This window comes from Acinonyx jubatus, chromosome E4 (assembly GCF_027475565.1).
Source record: "Acinonyx jubatus isolate Ajub_Pintada_27869175 chromosome E4, VMU_Ajub_asm_v1.0, whole genome shotgun sequence".
Classification (NCBI taxonomy): Eukaryota; Metazoa; Chordata; class Mammalia; order Carnivora; family Felidae; genus Acinonyx; species Acinonyx jubatus.
The window spans coordinates 6,005,825-6,024,276 of NC_069395.1; the positions used below are offsets into that span (position 1 = coordinate 6,005,825).

General features: G+C 39.5%; 1 protein-coding gene across 5 annotated transcripts in view; it reads left to right on the forward strand.

The window, feature by feature from the left end:
• The window catches only part of ATF6 (activating transcription factor 6), a 196,978-nt gene that overhangs the window by 92,003 nt on the left and 86,523 nt on the right, over positions 1–18,452 (forward strand). The window lies entirely within an intron of this gene.

Sequence of the window (18,452 nt, forward strand, 5' to 3'; positions counted from 1 at the left end):
GTCCTTCAGACGTACTGCAGAATATGTAAATAGCATAATTACTCCTCCAGAGCCATTTTCTTTGCCAGATCTGCTAGGCATTTTTACTGGAGTTACCTAATAACAATTCAGATTTTTGATTACCTGACGATAGATTATTTATTAGGTTACACTTTCACAATAGTAGAGAATAACCTGATGCTCTGTAAGATTTTATCCAGGGAATGGAATAAATGGGCATTGAGAGCTTCTGGTTTCTTTTTAAAACAATTGGGAAAAAATCTATGTGTATCTTAAAAAGAAAGGACTTTAGCCAAAATAGACACCCTTTTAATAATTGGTATTCTAGAATGTCTCATAGAGAAGGGTGGTTTTTGTGCATGTATAAGTGCATTTTATGATGGATTCTGTATCTGGCCTGCCAGATCCCGGAGATCAGAAACTTTTGATCTCAAGCTCCTCGTTAAATATGAATTACTGTTGTGTGGTTTTAGGGGATTTAGTCATTTGTTCCTTGGCTCTATAACAGATTGTTAGCTAACATAAATATTTCTATTATTTATACTCTTCAATGCGAATTCTAAAGTGATTTGTTTTATGTTTGAAAAATGATGATAGTCTCTGTAACTAGACTTGGATACAGAATAGCCATGGCCACAGAGAACTTATAATTCACAAATAGCTTGTTTATTTTTCTAAAGCTTTTAATTAACTTACTTATTTTGAGAGAGAGAGAGAGGGAGAGAGAGATCCCAAGCGAGCTCCACACTGCCAATGCGGAGCCCAACGCGGGGCTCAAACTCACAAACCGTGAGATCATGACCTGAGCCAAAACCAAGAGTTGGACGCTCAACTGACTGAGCCGCCCAGGAGCTCCCACAAATGATTTAAAGTCTTCAAAACTCTCAGGGTGGTAGGCAGATCCATCTGAATCAGGACAGTTTTCCAACTGTTCATTATTTGTGTGCTCTATTTAAGTCTTTATTTTATAACATGTTTTTCATGTGCACTTTTTAATCTCCCTTTTTAGGTTGCATGCTTTTTCTGGGCAGGGATAAAAATCTTTTCATTCTGCTTTCTCTTTCTATAAGGTCTGTTGCAACACACTCCAGACTGTGCAGAGCAAGTCCTAAATAAATGTTGGCTGCTCAAATCACTGTTTATTTGTGCCCTTTAACCTTTTTATATCCTACTGTTCAAAAGATTAGTAGAGGTGGAGTTTGCAGAAACAAAAGAGGAAATCTTTCTCACTGAATGTTTAAAACTACTTTTGTAATTCAAATAGCAATGACAACTTTAAAAATACACAATCTGCTCTGATGTGGGTGGACTTTTAACCATAGAATAAAGTCCTTTCTGCAAGCCTTCTAAAGTTACCTTGAAGAAAGGTGGTGTTTAGTAATTGATAGCTTGAAATTTTGATAGTTTCCTTCTCATCAAATTTCAGATTTTTCATAATGAGGGAATATTTCCTGAAGGCAAAACTACATTCTAAGAAAGGTATTTCTTCACATCATGAGTAGATGAGGGAAAAAAAACGTTTTTTCAGTAATATGTTGATGCATACTTTAGAGACCTGCATTCCAGCCCTGATTCTCCCTCTCACTATTTGCTCTGTGACTTTGGACAAATCGCTTGTCTCCTTTCTTCAGTTTCTTTATCTGTAGAATGATGGAGTAGGTTTGTAGCTCTAGAAATCTATAGTATTCCTGTGTGTGTGTGTGTGTGTGTGTGTGTGTGTGTGTGTGTGAACACTGTCCTCTTAGAAATCTGTGGTATTATGTTTGTTTGTTTGTTTGTTTGTTTTTCATGTTTATTCATCTTTGAGAGACAGAGACAGAGCATGAGCGGGGAAGGGGCAGAGAGAGGGAGACACAGAATCCAAAGCAGGCTCCAGGCTCTGAGCTGTCAACACAGAGCCTGACGCGGGGCTCGAACTCATGAACTGTGAGATCATGACCTGAGCTGAAGTCTGCTGCTCAACCAACTGAGCCACCCAGGTGCCCGGTATTACGTTTGTTTTTGACGTAGCTAAAGTGATTCAGTCTAGTGGAGTTAGTATGTTTTAAGGGTTTTAGAAAACACCTATCACAAAAACAACAAAATGTCAAGTTACGAGGTGGGCCCATAAATTAATGAGGTTGAGTTTTTAAATTTTTTTTTTTTTAACGTTTATTCATTTTTGAGACAGAGACAGAGCATGAATGGGGTCATGAGAGAGAGGGAGACAGAGAGGTCAGAGAGAGAGGGAGACACAGAATCTGAAACAGGCTCCAGGCTCTGAGCTGTCAGCACAGAGCCCAACGTGGGGCTCGAACTCACGGACCGCGAGATCATGACCTGAGCCGAAGTCAGACGCCCAACCGACTGAGCCACCCAGGCGCCCTGAGGTTGAGTTTTTAATAGCTGCTGGTCTTATAATTTGTTTAATAATCACGTTCATAGTGCCTATAATGTGCCTGCCTTCAATCTTCACAATATCCCTGTGAGGTAAGTACAGTTATTACGCTCATGTTGCAGATGGGGAACTTGAGGCACAGCAGGGTTACTCAGGTGTCTAGTATGACATAGTCTGGAAGTGACAGAGTCAAGTTTAACCAAGAAAGTCTGGCTCCACAGTCTGTGTTTACGATCATTTCCCTATATTGCCTTTCTAGAACCTTTATATATCCAAATGTCTTTTCTTTCAAAGTATTCAATTTGGAATTTAATTCCATGGATCTCCGTGTTCATAACATAAACTGAGTTGCTTCAGGTTAATTTTCCAAAGAGAACAAGATCCAAGACAAAGCCCAATGGAAAACCAAGCCACATGCTACGTAAAATAATAGTGTAGGAGGAACAGCAGGTAGCAGGGGAACACAGAGAAAAGGTTAGAGATGGAGAAGGAGAATTGGAATAGTATACCACAGATGAAGTGAGAAAACTGACTTGTTTATTTGATTTTAAAACATGGAGGTTGAGGAAGAAGAGTTCAAAAAGGAGGTGGTCAGCAGTATCGGGTCTTACGGAGCTCGCTGAGAATGAGACATGAGAAAAGTCCATTTGTTCTGTATAAACATGGAAGTCGTTGGTGATTTGAGATTACAGTTGTGGTAGAACAGATTCAGAACGGAATCCAGAGGCAGCAGGAGAGAATGTGAAGGAAATAAAGTGGTGGGTTTGGTAAACTTGGCATTTAAGGGAAGGTGGATGGCCTGGATATGGTTAAAGAGAGCTAAGGGCGCACCGTGTGTGTGTGCGCGCACGCGCGCGTGTGTGTGTGCATGTGTATGTGCACGTGTGTGTGCGTGCGTGCGTGCCTTTGTTTAAGGATAAGGGTAAAGGTAAAATATACGGCAAATGCAGACTGTTGTGGTTAATTTATATATATTGAATGTAAGAAGGAGCATATGTTTTATTCTTGACAGCTGTTTTAAAAGAAAATAAGCAAGTCATTGTTCGTTCCTCATCTTAATGCTTTTGTGTTTAAAGCAGAGCATGGAGAAAGTTGAAGAACAATTCTTGTTTGTTTATTTGCAGTGGGACTACAAAAAAAAAGAGTATGGAATTAAGACCAGATTTTTAAAAAATAAAATCATATTTCAAGTATTCCTTGAGGCATCAAGTCTTCTAAATCTTAAATAAAGAGGCATTTTTAAAATAATGGTCAAGAGTTTTAAAAATACAAAGCTTGATAGAACTCTTTCTAATTTAATTTATACATAGATGGTCTAGGATTTTTTTCCTCATATAAAGCCAGAAAACTAGCAACGTAGGCTGTTAAATCATTTTATGTCTAAACAAAGTTTGGTGTAAGTTTTTTGATGATGTCACAATCTTAATTATGGAGGAAGCAATTATTATGGTTAGGAAAAGTTGATGATTTACGATCTGACTCAGGATTAAGGTCTGAAACACTCGTGTCATTTCCTCCCCTCCCCCATATGTGGTGATTTGTTCATTTTGGACTCTGATTTGTTTAACTTTAACACCATCAGCAAATTTGAACACTGACACTTAGTTGGTTTTTGCTGAAAAATCCTAAGGCTAGCAGTAGCGTGATATTTATTTTAAGGCATTGATGCTAATCTATGAAGAGCCTATTAGGAGTAGGCTTTGAGGAGTTTTCCAACTCCTAGTATGGGAATCACATTGGAAGTCAACAGGATGGATGATTAGTTGAGACCAGGAGTGTAGAATATGTCTGACTAAATGATGATGTGATTGTTTGCTTCGTGTGTATTTCCTCTGCCTGGCCCTAAGCACCCTGAGGGCAAGAACTGTCTCTGTCTTAGTCATCACTCTATCCCTAGTCTCCACCAGAGCACCAGGCATATTGCAGATACTGATTGAACACACCAACAGACTGGATACCATCCACCTGATAGAGAATTTGTGATAGACCAGCTTCTTGACCGTTTTTATCAGGGCCATCTGCGTCTCATGGTGAATCTGAAAACCAGTCTTTGAAAAGTAATGAATTCAAATGCCAAGGCTAGTTACCATTATGCATGAGGGAAGCTATCCACTCAGGAAGATCCTCTTGTATTTCAGAGTTGATGTCGGTAGTACACGGATAGAGATTGTTTTTCAGTTAGGACGCCAGCCAGACCGTGGTGTCATTTTAAGCTCCAAAATTCATAAGCCACGGACTGAATAAGCTCCATATTGATGGAGGCTCATCTATACTGTATGCCCATGGTGTCCTAGAAGGATGGGACGATGTTAGCATTTTAGTCCCTGCGGAGTGTTTATTTTGAATATGGAAGGTATTCAAGAAAAGCTTGTCAACTTAAATTGTTAAATCTTCCATAAACCGTGTCGGGAATAATTTTAGAGTCATCTACGTTTGATCATAATACGCCTAGAAATAAATTTTGAAGATAAAACTAAAATATATCCTACCGAATAAACAGGCCTCTGTTATCCAGTTTAAGTTCTATAGCTATCTCTCTTCTGATTCCATTTGTTACTGAATAGGAATTCAACAGCTTATTCTATTAAGAAGGGGTCTGCCTTGGAGGGGTGTCAGATATTTACTTTGAAGTCTCTTAAAGACACTGGTTGCCTTCTCCCTGTAAAATGTGCTTTGAATTAGTGGCTTTTCAATATCCATTCTGGTGGAGGTACAAGCAGTGTGAGCTAACGAGAATGATAGATAGTCAAAAAACAATTTTTCCTTGACTTTGAAATGAAGAAAATCCAAGTCGGAGCTATGCAGGCACACATTTATTTGATCAGATGTGTACTCACTCATTTTCTATGTGTTTGACCCTGACCTTTCAGTCTTCCATTTTGCCATCAGGCCTTAAGACCCACCTGAGATATAAGAAACTGGAGATCCTTAGTTTAATGTAGGCCAGTGTTCCTCCAGCTTTCTGGTTTCATAACTCCTTTATGTTTTCCAAAATGCAAAGAAACATGAGTGAGAAGAGTGGCATGGTTTTCCATTGTTATGGATCTCTTTAGTCGATGGCTTACTAGAACCCAGCTGGATTCATGTATCTGCTTCCACATTAATCATTTCTTTTTGGTTGAAATCTGTAAAGAAAACCTAGCCTCACATAGATAATGTAGTTGGATAAGGAGGGAATCTTTTTAAACCCTTTCGGATAATTGTGCGTATTCTTCTCTGATACAACACCATTCAATGAGAGATCGTTTCTTAAAGGTTAGTTGCGGTGTAGAAGCCAAATCTGTGAGCTTTTAATTCGAGTACTCAGGTACATTAAAATCCCTTCATTTATTTGCATTTTGGATCTTTCACCCATGCATGATTTTGTAACATCACACAATGGTCATTTGGAGAATCTTGGCTCACTGAGTTAAACGGATCTTCCAAACGTTCACACGTTTTATTACACATTATTTTAAAAATCACATTCTTTACAATCTACATTCTTTACAAATCTACAAATCTTACCAGGAAAGTCTTTAAGTATCAGGAAGCTGTCAAGGTTATGGTAGCAGATGCAAGTTTTCCAAAATCCTAGTTTTCGCTCAAAGGCTCAAATTTTACCATTGTCAGAAATACTATCGGTTGTTTTCCTTCAAGTGTCAGGTTCCTTTAATTTATTTTCAAGTAAATGTCTATCAGATATCCAGGTCTAAATAACTACAGTTTGTCTATATGATATTCTTTTAAGTAAACCTGGTGTTCCATTAAGGCAGTGGCTTATACAGCTCACACACAAGTCAATACAGAAGTGATTTTCCTCTAGACAATCATAATACTTTGTGAGGCACCAGAAGTGCTCTATGTGTATTTCCTGTTTTGTTACACAGAATACCAAGAATCTAATCAGAGGTCACGATTTAATTAATAATTTTTATTTTTTATCAAGGATATCCTTCAGTTGAACTGACTCTGTGTGTGTGTGTGTGTGTGTGTGTGTGTGCGCGCGCGTGCCCGAACATGGGGTGAGAACTAATACAGTGGATTCTAACACAGTTGGGTCCCACTGCATTGGTAAGGCACCCGCAGTGCCTTTGCACCATCAGGGTGGATGATGAGATTCAAGAAAGTTACTCATCACTAAGTATTTTAGTCCTGTTTATGTTTGTTGCCAAGCATTCACTTGAAAGATCCTTGTTGCTGACTGCTTGGAGCTGTAATTGATTGAATATAAACAAAACGTTAAGTCTGTAGATTCTTTTATGGGTAAAACAAGAGCACAATCCTGTGGTGGAAATATTAACTTAGTCTTCATATTTGCAGCGAAATCTTTAATTTGATGACTTACTATAAGATAAGAAAGTAGCAAGGCGGTGATTTCTTTTCCTGATCTTTCATCCAGCAGGCACTGAGCAGGGTCAGCTATCCAAGATTTTATTAGTTTGTCAGCCATCGTGTGTGCTTCTGTAGCCAGTGCGTCATAGCGTAACATGCAAGATGTTTCAGTGGTCTTTTCATTTCTAGAAGGAAAAGCTGTAACAGATTTTAATTTTTAAAGAATTCATCACATCTTTGTTTAAAATATTCAAGTCCTTTTTCTAAGTGATTGGTCTCAGAATGACACCGTAACTTAGCTGACACCATAATGTTTGAAATGTTTTCTTGCATCAGAGACAGTAAGATAAATTATTAACACCTATAGTACAAGAGAAAGATAGCTTTCAACATACGGTCATTTCTTATTAACAGTTTCGACCAGTTTCTTTGGAGTGGATTCTGCCTTTCCGTGAGTCACAGAATTCTCTAAAGTATCAGTTTTACCTTTTTCAGCATCTTAGATACAGACAGTACAGTTGTGGGGTAAGGAAGCAAGTCTTCTAATCTCCCATTTTTAAGCCAATTATTCAACCTTAAATAGAAAAACATGTTGCAGATATTAGGAAATATTAAATTTAAGAATAAGAGTTTCTTGTAAAATTTAGAAGTTTTCAAAATGTAAATATTATTACAAAACAACAAAATAGACTTTCTTGCTTGTATCTAGATGGTAAGTTGCATCCATGTAACTAAACTCCAGATTAGTATGTTTTCAGGACTTTCTCCTTTAGTCTGCTGCTAGATCATAAGGCTTATATATTTATCTTAAGATTCATTTTTTCATGTACCCAGGGAACTTTTTTTTTCCCCCAGAAACAATTTAATGAGTATGATGATGAGATGCTGGGGGCAAGTGTTCCAGTGATAAATGTGCCTCTGTGCTCCTGCAGTTTGTATTCTACTTGATGGGACTGACCAGAAAACCGAAAAAGTAGACAGAAAAAATTGTAAAATAATTGACAAATACAATACAAACACAGTAAGATTTATGAAGAAAGCAAACAGTGGGATCAGAGATTAACAGGGAGGTCTACTGAAGATTGGATCAAGGATGCTCTCCTAAGAGGTGACATTTAACGGACAGTGAGGCTGGGATTCCAGGCAGAGAAAAGAGCACCTGTACAAGGCGGGAGAGAGCCTGATTTGAGGTACTGAAAGAAAACCAGTGTGGCAGAAGACTTAGCGAATGGGGTGGAGGTAGGCTGAGTAATGAAAGTGAGGCTGGAGGGATTGGAAGGAGCCAGATCATGCAAGAGCTCGGTTGCAAGCAAGACCTCGGTTTTATCCTGAGGGCCAACGAAGGGATGTAAGTAACTGAATGACATGAATGATAGAGTTTGCAGGGTGACTTCAGTTGTCGTCTGGACAGTGGGTTAGAGGGAGACATGTTAGAAGCACAGAGACCAATCAGAAGGCTTTCTCAGCTGTCCAGTCGATATGATGATGGCAGTGTTGTGATGAATGCGTTCTAAATACATTCTGTAGATAGATTCAGTGGGAATTGGAGACGTACTGGATATGTTCATATTTTTAGCTCGAGTGACCAAGTAGATGGTGGTACCATTTACTGAGATGAAACAGGTTTGGGGTAGAGCAGGATAATATGTTTGGTGTGAATTTTAAGAGTTCTTTTTGGACACATGTAAGTTTGAAAAGTCTGTGAGACATTTCAAGGGGACATGTTAGATTGCCTCTGTGAATTTGATACTTGGGGAGAGGAGAACTCTGAGCTGAGAAGTTGAATTTAGGAGTTGACTGTTTAGGGTATTTAAATCCATGACTGTGCTGTCCTCATCTAGGACGAGAATGTAGAGGCAGCAGGAGGCCCAGGCCCGAGTGAGCGATCCCATTGGAGAAGATTAAGCTAACAGACCAGACTGAAGTGGAGCAGCCAGCAGAGGAGAAGGAAAGTGGGAGAGCAGATGCTTTCCAGGGGGCAGTAGTGGTTGACTTGAATATTACTGAGGGGTCAGGTAAGATGGAGGTGAAGAGCCACTGGCTGTGGCAACATGAAAGTCATTGGCTCGTCCTTGACAGGAGCCCTGTAGGGACGACATGGAAATGAAGATCAACAGTGGATCAGGCAGTAAGGAAATAAGGGCACCATGACTATGTTAATAGTATCGGCTATAAAAGGGAACAGAGAACAGGAATTTTTTTATCTCAGAATAACAACTTACATTTTTTTTTTGTTTTTTCACTTTAGAGAGCAGGAGTGGGGGAGAGAGACAGAGAGAGAATCTTAAGCAGGCTCCACACTCCGCAGAGCCCGACATGGGGCTCACTTCTGCAACCCTGGGATCACGACCTGAGCCAAAATCAAGAGTTGGATGCTCAGCCGACTGAACCTCTGGGGCTCCCCAACAATGCAAATTTGTAGAGAATGAACTAGGCGGTAGGAAGAGAGCGGTACTATGGGAGAGGTAATGAGGTCATTGACAAGGAATGAAAGGTCGAATTCCTACTACAAGTAGAAAGATTGCCCTTTGCCAGAAGGTAGGATCTTCATCCTCTTGCAGTAGGGGCCAGACAGGTTCATAGGTAGGAGGTTTGGTTCCAGGAAGGTAAGAGAGGACACCTCTGAGGGTTTCTGTTTCCCGCTGAAGTATATTGTGATTGTCTTGTGCGTGCCAGAGAAATGGCAGGATTGTCAGGCCGTGGTGGGTGCCAGTTTGTAGCATCAGTGACATTTTTGCAAGAAGGTGCCAAGTATGGGGTTACAGTTGATTAGTAAGACACAGGCCTTGTACTCAGGGACTTTCTAATCTAAAGAATTGAAAGACTGGGGGCGCTTGGGTGGCTCAGTTGGTTAAGCGTCTGACTCTTGTGTTGGCTGTGGTCATGATCTCACAGTTTGTGAGTTTGAGGCCTGCATTGGGCTCTGTGCAGACAGCGTGGAACCCGCTTGGGATTCTCCCTGTCTCCCTGTCTCTCTGCCCCTCCCCTGCTCACTCTCTGTCTCTCAAAAGCAAATAAGTAAACATTAAAAAAAAAAGAGAGAGACCAGTAGTTAGAATACAGTCGGATACAAGGAAATCTTCCCGGAGACTTAACACTAAGCTGAGACAGAACTGCTCTGAGATACTTTACCTAAAGTTATGACATCATAGCTCATGGTAACAAAAATATTCTTAGAAGCATGATAGTCACAACTGTATTGTTAACATCTTTATGTAATGGCTCGTTTTCTTTCTGCTAATATCATCAGGCATCTTTGAATTTCTGACTGTCATTAGCACTTTGAGGTTTTGTGACAAATCGCCATCCCTCCTTTCCTTCTTCTGCTTCTTTCCCCTCACACCTTTCTCTAGTTCCAGCTGTTGGACGCTAGAACATTTCCAGGAATTTGTGGATGCAGCGTTAGCAGTGTTCTTTTGTTTTCATTTGGCATGTTGTCTTTATCGTTCTCAAACAAACAAAACCAAAACCAAGATAAAAATAAATTTAAAAATACATGTTCGTAAAAAATGATTTGATATGAAGGAGTCACACATTATGTATTTTTTCCTTCCAGTGTAATTATTTTGAGATTCATCCACCTCGTTACTTTATTGGTAGTTCATTCCTCTGTTGCTTAGTATTCCATTGAAGGCAGAGAACACAATTGCTTACCCCCATTCACCCCCCATTTTCGGATCCCATAAACAAAGCTCCTCCGAATGTTTATGTACAAATCTTTGTAGGGGTAGATGCTCTCATGTCTCTTGTGTAAATACCTAGAAATAGACTGGTTGGGTTAGATGGTAGATGTGTACTTGGCTTTTTAAGAAATGGCCAAACTGTTTTCCAGAGCGGTTGTACCACTTTATGTTCTCAGAAGTAACGAGCGTGCAGTACCTGTACGTCCTCACCAGCGCTGGGTGTGGCCAGTCTCTTTCCCTGTAGCCTTTCTGGTAGGTGTGTAGTCATAGGGCGTGGTTTTCATGGCATTTCCCTGATGACTAATAATTTCAACCTTCTTTTCACATACGTATTTGGCATCCACAGACTCTTGGTGAAGTGTCTTCGTATCTTTTGCCCATTTTCAGTCGAGTTGTTTGTTCTCTTGTAATTGGTTTGAAAGTTCTTTGTATATTCTTAGATAGAAGTTCTTTATCAGATATGTGAGTTGGATACATTTCCTCCCAATCTCTTGCTTGACTTCTCAATTTCTTAAATTCTTTTTTTTTTTTTTTTAACATTTATTTTTGAGAGACCGAGAGAGACAAGAGCGTGTGTGGGGTAGGGCAGAGAGAGAGGGAGACACAGAATCCGAAGCAGGCTCCAGGCTCTGAGCCGTCAGCACAGAGCCCGATGCGGGGCTCCCGCTCACAAACCGTGACATCATGACCTGAGCCGAAGTTGGATGCTCAACCGACGGAGTCACCCGGGTGCCCCTTGACTTCTCAATTTCTTGTCGGTGTTTTTCAAAGAGTGGAAATTCTTAATTTTGATGAAGTCCAATTTATCAGCTTTTTCTTTTATGGATAGTATTTGTTGTTGTGAGAAATCTTTACACAACCCGAAGTCACAAAGATTTTCTCATGTTTTCTTCTAAAAGTTTTACAGTTTTAGGTTTTCACGTAGGTCTGTGATCCATATTGAGTTAATTTTTGTAAATGGTGCGGGGATGAATCAGAGTTCATTTTTTTATACATGGCATCCAGTGTCGTGTGATAGTCAGTGCTGGTTTTCATCCAGTAGCTTTTAAAAGGAGAACTAAACCAAAGCCAGGCCTAAAAGGTTATATACCAGGCTTCAGTTTTCTTTGTGTTAGCCTTAAGTCTTGTTAGGTTGTACACTTTGCTGGAACTTCTTAAAACAGTATCCTGTGATTGAACTTCCTCACCCTCAAATTTCCAGTCTTTATACTTAACCAATGAAATGTTATTTATACTCTTTGGAAACATAACATATACTGTAGATAATTATAGCAAAAGTGTAATGGGTAGCGGAAGATATTGCCAAACCAAGATTCTGGAGACCAGATGAAATAAACACATAACATGTGCACATATATATCACAGCAGTAGGAAATACACAGAAAGTAAGTGAAAGAGGAACTAAAATTAAAGTTCTTAGAAGAACTGTTACTTTTTGTTTAATCTGCTAGTAGTTTTTTTCCCTTCATTTAAAGAGAGCTGCAGAATTAGGCCCTAGAATTAATCTTTAAAAAAAAAAAGTATATATATTACGTACGTTCGAATATGTGTAGACACACATTTTAGACATTGGCTTAAATAGAAAAATAGCACAGGGTATACAGGTAGTTCATTCATCCTGTAACATTGTGCAGCCTTATTCAGAAATAAGAAAAAAAAGTCTTTTTACTAAGTCATGAGTCATTACTTTTTTTTTTTTTTTTTTTTTTTAATGAGTCACTACCTTTTAGTTTAATGGAGAAAATAACTTTTGGGGGAGTCATTACTTTTTAGTTTAGTTGGGAAAACTTTTGGAGGACTGATAGAGCATTTGTTTTGTAGGTAGTCATGAGGCCTGGGCTTTGGGGTCCAATGAATTTGGATTTCAACCAGCACTGTTTTACTGCAGGCAGACTCAAAGACTATCAGGAAAGACTTTTCAGAGCCTCAGGGTCCTTATCTCTAGTATAGTAATATTAATAGTTACTTTTTCCTAGGTTAATAAGTTTAAATGAAATAATAAATCAAGTACTAGCACAGTACTTAACACATAGTAGGTGTTCAGTATGTGATGTGTCTGTCATTAGGGGGACTGACCTTTGAAACATATGGCCACAGTTGGAAGAACCTATAAATGGATGGCAAGGGGAGATTGTTTTCCATTAGATGTAGCCAATCATCCATGATCCCTCCCAACTTCAGCTCACCATAGAGATTCATTTTGATGCTGTTTTTCCTTAACATTCATCAACAGAACCTAATTGGCGTCTTTGCAAAGTATGAAATATGCAAGATTTTACAGTGGCTTTTACATTACCATTCATTTTCCAACTAGGTCTATGAAGGTTTGATTTCGATAGTTTAGACCTACCCTTTGTCACTTTTGGGGGGGAAAGGGAATGATAAATTTGAAAGGAAGGGCTTTCCAAACACAGATATACCCAGAATCTTCCTCAGTAGTCTATAATCTCTTACACTAGCCTTTAAAAAGTGATTTTAGAGTTCTTTTAAATATTTCCTGTATTGGTGCTAATTCAATGTTCATTTCACATAATGTCTGCAGAAACTCGAGACTTCGATGATGTACAGAAAACCGAGTGACAGCAGACACCAGCTTTTCTGTTCTTTTACTTTTTTTTTTTTTTTTACTTTTTAATATTTTTTATCAAGTTTCTTTGTATTATTTCTTGCAAGACTTGGTATTGGTGGCGTTGTTGTAGTTTAACTTTAGTCCCAGATTCCATGAAATAGAAATCAGAAGTAAAGATTTATAGAGGAGGGAGGGATGCAGGCCAAGGAGTGAACAGAGTTTGACTAGAAAAAAAGGAGAGGGTGGGTGTGTGTGGCGGGCATTCCCAGGCAGGGCCATTCCTCGAGGGGGTGGTCAGCAGGCGGCTTGCATCTGCCTCATGAAGGGGTGGGGAGGAAAGATCACCTGGGAACCCTACAGAGGGGTCTCCCTCTTCCTGGGCTCCCAGCCCCCAGGGAGAAGGTTATTAGCAGGATCAGCCATAACCTCAAATAGGCTTTCCACCCACCTCTTAACCTGGTTTCACTCCAAGCTCTGCCCTGCCTAGAAAGCGTGTGAGAGATTGGCTTCCTTTGATGCCTCTTTCTGTTGTCTTCCCATTTCCCCAGATTCTCATGTGATGGGGGAGGGATATAACCTACTCTCCTATTTTTAGTGTTTATTCAGATTGACTGTGTCGCATTTGTTTTGATGCATTTAGTGACATCAGCTGATAATTGAAAAGAAACTATGTAGTCTTTAACCTGACCTTTCCCTATTGATATCAGAGAGCCACATGGTATGTCATGAGTTCATCCAGAGGATATATAATAAACATTATTTTCATGTGTAGCACAAAGCCAGTCTTTATTGTTTTCTTACAAGTGTTAATGAAATAAATACTATCATACATAGATTTTAATTTTTTAATATATATTTTTTCCGTTTTATTTTTGAGAGAAAGAGCATGAGCGGGGAAGGGGCAGAGAGACAGGGAGACACAGAACGTGAAGCAGGCTCTGGGCTCTGAGCTGTCAGCACAGAGCCCGATGCGGGGCTCGAACTCAGGAACTGTGAACCTGAGCCAAAGTCAGACGCTCAACTGACTGAGCCACCCAGGCACCCCTACATAGATTTCAAAACAGTTACATCAGCACAGGTTTGGTAATTATTAATAAATGTCATTGTACAAAGTTATGGTTCTTTCTCATTTTTAGATGAAACCTATTACCTTACATTATTATATATAATAGAAGTCCATAATTTAGGGGTACCTGGTTGACTCGGTAGAGCATGTGATTCTTGATCTTAGGGTTATAAGTTCGAGCCCCATGCTGGGTAGAGAGATTGCTTAAAAATAAAATCTTTTTTTAAAAGAAATTTATAGGTTATTAAACATATTAAAAAATTACTGATCAAAGAACTTGAATTCAGATTTTAAAATAGCTCAAGTCTATTCTGATATAACAGCTTCACTGAAGTCTGAGGTCTGGGGGTCGGCTTTTTAAGTTATACAGTTTATCTTATTTTTTAGTAAAATATCTAGTTATTTATAATAGTGCACCATACAGAAAGAAACGGTCAATCTAATTTCTGTGCCTCGATGATTGCTAATTATTTGAAAGCTGTTCTCCTCCTAGGATTATTTTACCAAGTTTGTGTTCAGTTTAGATTAGGAAGAATATAGTGTTCTTTTTTTTTTTTTTTAACGTTTATTTATTTTTGAGACAGAGCATAAATGGGGGAGGGGCAGAGAGAGAGGGAGACACAGAATCGGAAGCAGGCTCCAGGCTCTGAGCCATCAGCCCAGAGCCTGACGCGGGGCTCGAACTCACGGACCGGACCGTGAGATCGTGACCTGAGCTGAAGTCGGGAGCTTAACCGACTGAGCCACCCAGGTGCCCTGAGGAAGAATATAGTGTTCTTAAGCAAAAAGTTAATAGAACTAAAAACAGGTCCACACTCCATTGTTTTTATTTGTATTTTTGAGATTTTACTGTAGTTCTGGGTAGTTGACCTGACTTTAAAATATAAAGCTAGGAAGGCATACTTTCCATCTATCAAAATGCAGTTCGTAATTTCATTTTGAAACAAACAGTTCTATTTTAAGAAGGTGAATGGTAGTGATAAATACCAATTCAAATTTCTAAAAACCCAGTCGTGCCTCTTTTGTTTCTCTTTAAGAGAAAAGATGAATATAAGATACCCTTAGAGCATAAAAGATTTCTTTCTTCAAATCTTTTAAGAATTGATTTTAGGCGCCTGAGTAGCTCAGTCAGTTAAGTTTCTGACTCTTGATTTTGGCTTAGGTCATGATCTCAGTTCGTGAATTCGAGCCCCGTGTTGGACTGACCGAAGCTGCTTGGGATTCTCTCTCTTCCTGTCTCTCTGCCCCTTCCCTCCCGCACATGCGTGTGTGCGCACACTCTCTCTCTCAAATAAATAAACTTAAAAAAAAAATTGAGTTTATTATCCAGAAAACTTTTATTCATGCTAGGTGTGACTATTTGATTAATTGCTTTACTTTCATAATTAAAAAAAAAAAAACACTCTTCCAAATGCAGCTGTCCTCAAAGAATTATTAAGAGATGGAACCATTTTACCCTTATTCATCCAACAAAATGTTTATGGAGTAGCCATTATATTGCAGGCTGTTCTCATTCTAAAGAATCCAGTGATAAAACAAAGCCCTCACTTTTATGTTCTAGCGACAAATACTTATAAACAGATATACAAATGTGTAAAACGAATGTCAGTTTGTGGGAAATGCCAAGAAGGAAAATCAGGGTCAGAGGACAGAGCATACTTTTAAATGAACATTGAGAAAGTACTTTTGTTTTCAGGTTGAAGCGTATAAAGTCTTCGGCATATGTTGTTAAATTAAAAATTTTGATTTTTGACCATCGCTGCTGGTGGAAATTAGAGAAATTAAAAACTCATTGTACATATTTTGTATAAAAAAAATGTAGCCTCACCTAGTGAATTTAGCATTTATAAATGGAAGTGTCTATGGAGGAATAAAATCTTGAGTTAACCACTACTATACTTTTTTGCAGTAAAGTCTGCAGCTCATGAAATCTGTGATTCTGGAGTGGTTTCAGCTTGCACCAGCCCCTCGGGAGCCTGTTGACACAGCACCGAGTTACAGATTATTATTCAGCTGTAGAAGTTTTACGCTTAGGCATTTTCTTACATCTTCCTCTCTCAGTCTGTTGAAATCTTGTACTCTTGCCAAATAAAACAAATCTCATACTAATAAGAAGCTATAAATAAACAGTAGGAGCATGAGTCAGAGCCAGCATCACCCTTATTCCTTGTGTGTACCTCTCTACTGCTCCCCAATATGTTCGTTTTGCACAAACACGTAGCACTGCGTAACTACTCTTCTACAGAGCAGCTCCAGGTAGTTAAGCGAGGGTGATTGTGTAGAACTCAGCAATCCTGTGACTCCCAGATTTCTGGTCTGTTACCACAGTCAGAAGCAGAATGTCAAACTCGGCACCCTGTTGGTGGGAGACAGAAATCTGTGTCCTACCTTTCCTGTCTAAATCCCTGAAGAGCCCAGCCCAGAAGACGGCAGTGAGGACTCCCAGGAGGGATGTTGCACAGTTGAGCAACTTTCCAGGGAGGAAAAAAAGAGAAAGATGGGCTGCTTGAGAGTCCCATGTCTTCTGCTAGTTAGGTCCCGTCTGATAAGTTTTATCCTATTTTGCTTCATTAATTCATTTATTCATTCAGTAAATGTTCATTGAACACTTGCTTTTAGCAGACACTGTGCTACCATAGACTGTATAAAAATGAATAAGCTAAAATCCTTGTCCTCCAAGAGGTTATCATAGTGGAGACAAGTGACTTGTAAATCTAAAATGACAACGCTGTGATAGGAACTGTGAAAGAGATACCTGCGGAATACTCTGAGATTACAAACAGAACTACTATTTCGGGAGCATTTAGTGTCCTAGCTGTGTGAGGTAAGTTGTTTCATGTAACCTTCTCAGCAGCTTTATGAGGTAGATATTACTACACTATGTAACTTGTGCCCAGAACACTAACCTCACCGAGGAAGGAGGGGGTGGTACCTGGTAGGTTTCTTCACCGAACACCCCTTGAGTTGATTCTAGAAGGGGGAACGAGTAGGGTAGAGCGGGAGGAGTTGGAGGCAGTGTGGCGTTCACACAGAGAGAGGTGAATACGTAAGTGCAGAGGACGTAGGAGAGAGCCTCTGTTGAAATGGAGAGTAGCTTCTGGGAAATAAAAGATGGCAGGGTCCATTCGTGGAGGAACTTGTGGGCCATGCCTAACGAATCTGGTCCGTACCCTGTAGAAGATGGAAATGTGGCCAGACACGCATTTTAAGAAGGTAACTGCAGTTGTTTGTACCAGATGTTACAAGAGGGTTTGTACTTTTAAAGGAAGTGATTTCTTTAAAGAAGAAATTCTCCATTGTTACGCATCGTTTTAAGCATATACAAACATTAAGTTCTCAAAGCATCTTAAACTTCTAGATTTATAGCTATAAAGCCAAAGTAATTGTGTAAATTAAATAGAAATAAAATTACAAAGAGAATAAAATTAACACCAACAACATGAATTTACGTAAAAGATCATGTTGGTGGGAAGTAGTCACGCCTGACAAGTGAGCGTGATGCCAACTCTCACGGTGCAGGTTCCTTGCATTTTTACTTAGACGTTTTCTCACTATCGAGTACTCTCTGAGAACCGAATTCTCCCTCCAGTTTTCTCTCTGACCCACTAAGGAAACCTTTGCTCCATCTGATTAACAGTTGTTTGGGAGAAGGGGAAACAAAGATAACCGTACCTAATAGGCTTTTCTCTCTGATCAATCAAGGTAGTGGTATTGGTACTGGGGGCGCCTGGGGGGCTCAGCTGGTTAAGCATCCAAATCTTTTGTTATTGAAAAAAATTGTTTTTATTTATTTTGAGAGAGAAAGAGAGCAGGGGAGAGGCAGAGAGAGCAGGAGGGAGAGAATCCCAAGCAGGGTCCACACTGTCTGCACGGACCCCGATGTGGAGCTTGAACTCATGAACCGCAAGATCATGACCTGAGCCAAAACCAAGAGTAGGATGCTTAACCGACTGAGCCATCGGGTGCCCCTGGTTAAACATCCAACTCTTGATTTTGGCTCAGTCATGATCTCACAGTTTTTGAGATCGAGACCCAAGTTGGGCTCTGTGCTGACAGCACGGAGGCTACTTGGGATTCTCTCTCTCTCCTTCTCTCTCTGTCCCTCCCCTGCTTGTGCTTTCTGTCTCTCTCAAAAAATAAATAATCCAATAAACCTTTAAAAATGAAAATAAAATAATGGTACTTGGCATTATAATCATAAAAAATAGAATTACTGGCCCCCAAATTGCATGGCAGTTATAATATCACCCCAGAACATGCTTACATCGATTGTTTTATCATCACCGTGAATTCACACAAATAATTACAGGGAACTGATGGACCACAATATGTGAAATGCAGAACTAGAGGGTTCATTGTTCATCCAGAACAGGGGTTTTGAAAACAAGGGAGCCATCAGTGTCTTGGGTAGAGAGTCATTGGCCAAATCATTTAAAAAAGTCA